This window comes from Antechinus flavipes, chromosome 6, assembly GCF_016432865.1.
Source record: "Antechinus flavipes isolate AdamAnt ecotype Samford, QLD, Australia chromosome 6, AdamAnt_v2, whole genome shotgun sequence".
Lineage (NCBI taxonomy): Eukaryota > Metazoa > Chordata > Mammalia > Dasyuromorphia > Dasyuridae > Antechinus > Antechinus flavipes.
This window is the reverse complement of record NC_067403.1, coordinates 218,913,690-218,923,729: the sequence shown is the minus strand read 5'-3', so window position 1 is coordinate 218,923,729 and position 10,040 is coordinate 218,913,690. Positions and strand designations below refer to the sequence as shown.

The 10,040-nt window shown below is 33.3% G+C and overlaps 1 pseudogene; it reads left to right on the top strand.

Annotated features, from left to right (window-relative positions):
- The first annotated feature begins 2,991 nt into the window (after positions 1 to 2,991).
- Positions 2,992 to 7,781, top strand: LOC127541524 (replication termination factor 2-like; annotated as a pseudogene).
- The last annotated feature ends 2,259 nt before the right edge of the window (positions 7,782 to 10,040 follow it).

Below are 10,040 nucleotides of genomic sequence, written 5' to 3'. Positions count from 1 at the left end.
GGATTCACACTCTTGGTTTTTACTGGAGCTGGATTTGGGCATATATGTATATGTAAACATATCTAATGTGTGCACATGTATGTGTGTTCTTTCCTTTTTTCCCTCCATTTTTCATCTTCATAATATATTTTCTTTCTCTACCCACTCTGCATAGTAAACATTAAATTAATACAAACCACTTTATCCTAGAGCTCATGAAAGCTTTGGAATTAATACTCTAAAAATTCCTTCCCCTTGGCTGCCCTTGACAAATAGGTAGCTCATTGGAAGCCTTTGGAAAATCAAAGTTCAAATTAAATCTTTAACACTCAAAAGCTATATGATCCTGGGCAAGTCACTTAGCCTCTGTTGGCCTCAGTTGACTCACTATGAAATGAGGATGATAAAAGCACCTAATTCTGAGAATTGTTGTGAGAAAAACAGATTGGATAATATTTTTAAAGCACTTGGCAAAATACCTGGTGGTACCACATAATGGTTGTTTAATAAATGCTTGTTGTCTATCTAGTTCTGTGTCTGTGACAGCAACCATTTATTCATTGTATTTTATACTGCATATATCTTATTTTTACATACTTGTTTGCACAATGACGCCAACATCAGACTTTAAACTTCTTGAGAGCAGATTATCTTTTTACCTTTCTTTACATCCTTCAGCTCTTATGATATAATACTTAACACATAGTAACTGCTTAATAAATATTAATTGACTGAATAAATTAAACATTCATGTTCTTTCAATTGATTCTCACATACTAGTCTCATTTCCTTTGACCGTCCTTAGGCATATCAATTGGCCACATAGTAAATTTATATTTGTTCTCCTTTTAGTATAGTATCTAAAATTAAATTCTTCCATATTCTAGATAAGGCATAAACAATGAAGAGTTCAATAGAACCATCAGTTACATTTCCCCCCAACCCCGGATACTATGCTGCTTTTAATTTGACCTAATAGAATTATTATCACTACTGTAATTCCCATGTTTTTATTTAAAAGTTTTCATAAATGTGTATTAATGGTTTATAGTACACTTATACAATTTATACTTCTCTAATTTAAGTGTTAGTAAGATTATGCTTGTCTTATTAATGGAATTTGGTAAAATGCTTTATTTCTCAATTTTTGAGAATTATTTGCATAGAACAGCTATTAATTATTCTTTTAATAATTGATAGAATTTTCTGCAAATGCTTTCCGACCAGAAATATTTTTCCCTTTTGAAAATTCTATTTCCTTAAATTATTTAAGCTCTTTAGTTGATTTATTGTTTAGCTTGGTATTTTATATTTTTTAAAGTAATTCTTTATATCAAGTGTGTGCTCAGTTCTGTTGGCATGAAATTGTATTAGTAGTTTCTCATTACTCTTTTTCTTTCTTCTCAACCTATTCATTTTGTTAATTTGAGTTTCTATCCTCTTTTCTGATAAGGTAGATTAAAAGTTTATTAATTTTGTTAGTCTTTTAAAAGTATCAGCATTTAGCTTAGTTTATCAATTCAATAATCTTTATTAATTTCCAATTTATACATCTCTCCTTTAGTCTTTAAAGTTGCCCCCTTTGTGCCTGTGTGAGGGTTATTATTTTGATGTCTTATCACACTCTTTATTTATATAGAGTTTGCAGGCAAACCACTAAATACTAAAGTCTTTAGCATAGTCTCTTATTGAAACATCTGCCTTGTATTGTGAAATGTATACTTTAAACCCATTTATTTATTCTTCTTAAAGTCTATCTTGTATTATTTGACTTTCTTGAACCCAATAAGATTTTACTGTAATCAACTTATCATTTTCCTGAGGAGATGAGGCAATCTTGGTAGAAATTGATATTCTTATGTACATAGCTCATTACTTTCCCTGTGTGGAATCTTAACTCATGACCAAGGCTGCCCATCTAATCCTCATCCTATACAATCTAATAAATAGTCATTGATATGTTATTATATGGAAAGTTCTATGATAGACCCAAGGGTTACACACACAAACATATACACACTCACATGTATGTATATGTGTGTGTATATATATACACACATATAAATGTATGTGTATAAGTGCATTGTATTTGTGTATACACACACACACACATACGCACACACAAAAATGTGCCTCTGAAGAACATAACTTATCTAGGATAGGCAGAAAGATAACAAATACCAGAATTTTTTGATTCTGATTTTCTGACATTAGAATCTTCTCTCCATATGAATTACAAATATGATACTTAACTTATCTCACATTTCTAAACTGAATCAACCATGCCATTCTTCATAGTAAATAACCAATCTTAGCAACTAATTAGCAAAAATTTTTGATGTTTCTTTCAAATGAGATACTATGATCAAAGGAGTTATTTGTAAATTATTTAGCACAGTGCCTTTCACATAATAGGCATTTAACAATGCTTATTCCATTTCTCTTCTCTTTGGTGGAATGGTATCTCTTTGGCTCTTGGTACCACCAAGCCCTATGGTATCAAGGGGCATTTGACTAGTGTGGAAAAAAAAATACTTAGACCTCTGAATGAGTACTGAAAAGTACATTGCCTTGTACTCAGTCCATCCCCATTTGATTCAGCTTTTCTGAAAGGAGATACTAATCCAGAGCTGCATATTCCATCACTACTCACTGTGGATAAGCAGGAAGAATACTTTGTTTTGGGGGAGGAGGGTTAATTTTTTTTTCTTTGTTTACAGAATGCTCTCATATGTCTAGTCAGTATGCCCATCTCCCTCCCTCAATACCAGAACCATGGACAGATCCTTCAACATAATATATGCTAGTTTTGTGTTGCTTCATTGCAATTATCCTAAAGAAAAATTGCAAGACTTGGGAGAAATAATGGAAAACATTAATCCCTTCTGCCCTCATTGATACATTAGAAAAATTGCATTATATTCTGAAATAAACTCGGCAATGCTTCTCAGTTCCTAACTAGCAACTTTATACTCAGCTCTTTCCATGGGTGTTACTTTGCGCAATATATAAATGGCACTCAATAAAACCGCTTTCACAGTGCTTGGCTGGCACTCAAGGGAGCCCCTAGGGTAAGTTCCTTTTGGTAGATTTTGTGGAATCAGCAAAGAAATTCTAATCGCTTTGTTACATTTTAATACTTAATAGCCTGTATATGGAAACAATACATGGAACAAGAGGATTTAGGAGGGGGTGGGGAGAGGGAAAAGAAACTGATTGAGCCCACAGATTCTGGGAAAGATGCAGCTACTAAACTCCACTCAGGGTGTCGGCAACAAATAAAGCCAGCTGACTCGGAGCTCTAGCTGCTAGAGAAGCAGCTTCTAAAGTGGTCCCTTGATAGTCTCTAAGTCTTGTTTTGGGGTTTAGAGAGGCTTTAGAGGGGAGTTGTAGGGAGTTGTGTGAGTAATGGAAACATAATAGCCTATGCATGGTCATCTCTCATCAATTTTTACAATCTGTTTGGGCAACACTGAAAAATTCATTTGCTTTCATTAATGCTATAAGTTTTGAATGAATATGGTAATAATTGAATAATCTACTGATCCATAATAAGTATTATTATTCAATACTCAAAAACACCCACCCAAAATAAAATATTACCTTAGCTCACATTTATATAATGCTATAAGATTTACAGTTTTATGTTGGGGAACAAATATTTGTAAACCATAAAGCAACATTTGTGTGTGTGTATCTGTCTATTGATCAGTGGATCTATTTCTTGATTTCCACAGCAACCCTGTGAGGTAGGTGATTGCTGGTATTATTATCCCTATTCTAGAGATCACTGGAGATGAAGTGACTGGCTTAAACATCACACAGATAGTAAGTAGCAGAAATAAGATTTGAACTACTAAAGACAGCAAGCTTCTCTGATAAAACAAAGCATCTCTATGCTCACAATCTCCAGGGGATTTTCTTAAGGCCACTACACTGAAAAAACATTTAGGGAGAGAAATACCTCTCCTTTCCTAGTTAGTAACTCAGGGTTGGTTTTGTTGGTTTTTTGTTGGTTTGTTGTTGGTTTGTTGGTTGATTGTTTCTTTTTTTCTTGTTTTTGATCAATGGATACTAGACTTTTTTTTTTTTTTTAATAACTAGAGCCCACTGAATAAAGTCTATTTTGCTTGAGAAGAATAAGGATTCAAAATTAATTGCTTTTATACAAAAATGTTTAGCTCAGGTTAAACAAGTAAATCCACCAATGATAACTTCCATCAATTGAATATATATACATACATATATATATATATATCACTCAAGAAGTCTTTCTTTTACACAACTGTTACATGCCTAGAACTGTGCTGAGTGCTATGCAAAAGATACAAAGGTAAAAACATAGTTTTTGCCTTCAGGGAGCTGTTAGACTATTGGAGTATATAACATGTAAATTACTCTGTCTTAAAGTATATATATAGACCAGAAAAATTTAAATCATATAAGCAGTCTTCTAGGGACAAACTATATCACACACAAGACTCTATGAGACACACAGAGAGAGACAGACAGACAGACAGACAGAGGAGACAGAGAGAGACAGATGAAGTAGAAAGAAAGAGAGAGAGACCAGACAGAGAGAAGAGAGAAACAGAGAGAGAGAGAAGGAAGAAAAGAGAGAGACTGACAGACAGATACAGATATATAGATATAGATATAAATATAGATAGATATAGATATAAATATAAATATATAGATATAGATATATCTATCTATATATCTATATCTATAGCTATATATATGGGGGGAGGGGAGAGGAAAGGAGAAGAGAGGAGAGGAGAGAGGAGAGAGGAGAGAGAAGAGAGAAGAGAGAAGAGAGAAGAGAGAAGAGAGAAGAGAGAAGAGAGAAGAGCCTGGGAATTTTTCAGTCCTGCCAACAAATTTTGGTCTAGCTAGATTATAAGCAGTTATTTTCCTGCTAGCTACTGTTTCTATCGAGATCAGTATCCCAGAAATACTGAATACCTTCAGCATTGCAAATCTATGGCAAACCTATATATCAGTGGAGATACCCTATGCTCCAAAAAGATAAATTGGTTTTTAATCAAATTGGTTCAATTCTGTTAAAAACATAGTTGCCTTTTTAACCCAGCCACATGATTATTTTAAAGCACAGTTTTCTGATACCTTTTTATTTTGCCTACAGCCAGTAGGAGAAGTGAGATATTATAGTCCCCTTCCCAACCATATATACAAACCTAAATAGCTAGAAAGTAATATATTGTCATTTGAAAAGCACAGGAAAGGCTAGGGATGACTAACCAGGTAAGCTTTGAAAATAGTGAAGTACCTCCTTTTCTAAATCTAGACACTTTTGTACTCCATCATATGGCTAATATTTTAGAAAAAGAAAATTCAGACAAGGAAGACATACACTGATATATTATTTTCTTTGTTTTTGTTTCATCGGGTTAGTTCTTTGTATAGAATTCATACTCCTTTCTCTTCAAGAATTGATATTAAATCATGAAGCATTTGAAGCCATTGACCGTTTACAATGAAAAGCATTGCAGTCTTTTGTTTTGTTTCTTAAGATTGATGGAGATTTCTGCTTCAATAGTTGCTGTTTCAACATTATCTAGTCTTTCACATTTAATTAAACTATATGAATGTTTGATATGTTATCAGTCTTCCTTGTCTGAATTTTATTTTTCTAAAATCCCAAGGAGTTTTGGAGAGTAACAAAGGAGATATACTATATGCTAAATGCCTTGTTAATCTTAAACTCCCATGGAAATATCAACTGTTACCATTAATATTTTCAAAATTCAAAAGAGACCAAGAGATATACAATATGTTGGACATAATCACTTATAAATCAACAATAAACATTTATTAAATGTCTAAGTGTATCAGGCATTGTTCTACTCACTGTCTTAGCTGCTGGTGATAAAGACAAAGAAAAAGATGCAGTCCTGGACTTAAAGGAGTTTACATATTTTAAAGTAAGGATCATATCAACAGGAAGGCATGAAGTGCTCAGAAGAAGCCATGTGTATGACATGATATTTGAGATAGAATATGGAGTCTGGACTGAGTAAAGCAGCATTTTTTACTGCCATAAGCATAAATTGTCAGCTTCACTGTTTTAACAAAATCCTAGATATAAGCAACTCACATCCCTATGCCACTTTTCTATTTTGTAAAGTGCTTTACAAAGTGTCAGTATATGCTTACAGTAAGCCTCTTTATTGATCACTTTAGCTCCAAAAAGTTTCCTACACAGAGTATCTCAAAAGTCTAAGTAAAGTAAAAGTTTTAGAGGTTCCTAACAGCTTGAATTGCACTAAGCTTTTTGGGACATCGTACATGATCACATTTTATGTAACAGTAGTGTGTAGGACAAAGAAAAACAGTTTGAGAACATAAAATTAACAGCACTTTCTCTGGAAGGAATATGGCTTACCACACTGAGACAGATTTACATGATCAAGTAAACTAGATAGCTTCATTTACATATAGTATATAAACCTATTTTGAAAGCTTAGCTCACATTTGCATACTATTTGCAAAATAAATAAATTGGACACAAATCATGATAAAAATCTACTTGAATCTCTCCTTTCAGATTTGTGTCCAACATTAACCTCATTTCTTATCAAGCCCAAGCTTATCAGCATATCGCCCTGATAAACACTGCCAACCAGAGATTGAATATGATTGTTTTATGCTACTGGTGTGACTTTGAGGCTTGAGGGATGAGGTTCTGTTCTTATTTATGCCACCTTTAGCCTGGTACTTCTCTTCACTATGACTTGGCTTCCTCAGTTATGGTTATAGTATATTCTGTATTTTTAGACCTGTCACTGTGTTGCCCCAATCAAGAACCCCACAGAAGATCTGGACATATATCACTTTTGTTTTTGAAAAACTCTTTCAGAGAACTGAAGAAAGGCAGATTATAATGAGGGTATGATTCCCAAAAGATACAAACTAATGAAGAGGTCAAAGTAGGTGGAGATTAGTGGCTCAATGGAACTATTGTACTTTAAGCTAAGAAATACTAACAAGACCAATGGTAACTTGTGAACTTGGCAGACTTTATAACAAAGATGCAATCATTGAGTTTTTACTGGACAAATGTAATGACAAAGCTCTTGGGCAGCCAGGATCTCACATTAAGAGCATTATAAATGTGACAGAGCTGAAGCAATCTGATAATCCAGCCTGGAGTGGTAATAAAGGAAATAAAAAAAGATGATAAATATAATGACCTCCAGTGTGCCCAATTTATTTGCCCTGTTGTAGGTCTGGCAATGAATGGTCAGCACAGGTTTTGCTGCTTGCACTGTAATGGTTGTGTATCTTCTGAAGGAGTCTTGAAAGAAATCAAAGTTGAAATTTATCACATGTGTAGTGTCCCTCTTCAAGAAATTTAAGTCATTGTGCTTAATGGCAAAAAAAGAAGATGTGTTAAAAAAAAAAAAAAAAGGAAAATAGAAGACAGACAAGTCAAAAAGAAACTGGGGGGAAATTTTCCAAGAAACCCTAGAGAGTAGAATCAGCTTCTAAGCCAGATGTTACTGAAGAATCTCCAGGGCAATCAAAAGTTAAGGGCTTAAAATATGAAGAAATAAGATTTAATTCCAGAGAGAAAAACTCAACACTTCTTAATAAAGTACAGAAACAAATGGGAGTTCTTCAGAAAAACTTAGGAAGTCTTCTTCTGGAAGCACCAAGAAATCCATAGCAGACAATGAAGAATCAGAAGTTTAAAATCAATTTTTAAAATACACAGCTCAGCCAAAAGCTATAATGAAATGTTCTCCAATTGGGTTACTCACACAGTATATTGCAGGTAAAATGCTCTTTTGTATGACTACAGCTTCTCTTCCCCAAGAAAAAATAGTTTTCATATACACTAGTCATTGTAATCTAATATCATCTGGTTTGTTATACTTTGAATAGTATTTATAAACATGTCCTTGCCTGTATGAAGCGTAATAGTTATAATTATTGAGTGTGTAAGAAAGATAGCAGATGCTTAGATAATTGAGAAATTCAGTTTTTCTCTAAGTCTATTTTAGGAGAACATTAAACTGTTAAGACATCAAATGCTTAAAGTAAATTTGCATTTCATCTTGACATTAGAAATTTAATTATTTTACTCATTAAAATAATTAGAATCTAACAACAGGTTTTTTTTTTTCATCTTAAATTTTAAATATAGCTTAAGTTAAAATAAAACATATACTAATAATGAAAATTTTTAACAAAACAAGAAAATTTTAAAAAGCTCTTTCAGAGATAGAACTGATTCTATTCAGAAATAAAAGAGGAAACCAAAAGGGCAACATACAGGACCCCTGACTACCACAACATGACTTCAGGTCACTTCCATGAGCTTTGCCCAAATTCAGTTTTTGCTTGATCCTTTTCTATGATCTTCACAATTTATAAGGAAGGCCCCTTTTTGAAAAGTAAAATTGACACAATCAGACTGTTCTGTGAGACAGCCTTGTAGACTTTGATAATAAGAAAACCTCAACATGGGACAGATGTGGTAACTCTTATAAATTCAGTTAATTCTGGGATTGTATTGAAAGTCTTCTATTGATTGGGAATCCATTTCCATGGTAAGCTTGCTCAGGGTCTACTCTATAAAAGGAAGCTAAAATGGCAGTTGATCATTGTTGTTGACCATATTGTCTGTGAGATTTTCCTAGCAAAGATATTGGAGAGGATTGCCATTTCCTTCTCTAACAAATTAAGACAAACAGGTTAATGGATTTGCCTGGATCACACAGCTTGTTAAGTGTCTGAGGCTGGATTTGAACTCACATCTTCCTGACTCCAGACTCAGTATTCTATCCACTGAGTCTCATGGCTGTCTCATACACCCTAAGATTCAGCAGAGCAATTGGTGAACTGCTATCCAGAAGCTTAGAAATGATTGTCAAAAGCAGTTATGATCTCTGTCACTATCATGGCCTTGATGTCTGAAATGTTTACCATCTATGATTAAAAAATAATAAAAATTAACAATATCAGACATCTATTAAAGCTAGCAAAACACAGAAGGCATTGACATGGCAAAGGTCTCACCTTAGATTTGTTTTCTATAGAAGTGCTACATCAGAAAAAAAAAAAAAAAAAAAAAACCCAAACAAACAAAATCAGAGCTTATTCAGGCTCACTCCTGAGAACTCCATTCAAAAAAGTTTGATTTCCTTTTTAATTTAGGCCAGTTGCCTTTGCTGTGGCTTAGAAATCTATATGATGTTGATGAGATCATTTGTGATCCCACCAAAATGAAAATAGAGGGAAAATGTTTTTCTTAAAAAAAAAGTTCAAATTCAAAGAAAATGATTTTTACCCAAATAAGAGCAGAATGCTTAAGGAATTTTGAGAAAAATTCAGTGCTTTCCTTCTGTGCTTCAGAAATAGTCATATAAATACACACACATATCTAAATACATAAACATTTACATATAGAGATATACATTGGTACACAATGCAATAATATATACATGTCTGTTATATATAATGCACATATACATAGGATTATACTTATGTGCATGTTCATATACAAATACATATCCCATATAATGCAAATCCATGCACATATACACATATACACAATACACTAATGGACACGTGTGCATGTGCACACGAACATGCAAATATATACAATTTGTATATGTATAAACATACATGCTTATGTGAACCTAGATGAGCCCACATGGCTATATACACATATTTGTACCAACATGTACACATACATGTTCATATACATATAGGCAAATATATGTAGTATTGCACATATGTAAAAACAGCATACATGTACATATATTTGTTGTTATTGTTGTTCAGTCACTTTTTGTTCATGTCCAACTTTTCATTGGATCCCATTTAGGATGTTCTTGGTAAAGATACTAGAGTGGTTTACCATTTCCTGCTCGAGCTAATTTTTACAAATGAGGAAACAAATGAGGCACACAAGGGTAAATGAATAGCCCAGGGACATGTGTCTAAGTCCACATTCAAACTCAAGAAAATTAGTCTTCCTTCTTCCAGGTCAGCTGTTCTATACTTCATTACCTAGTTACCTGATACATATA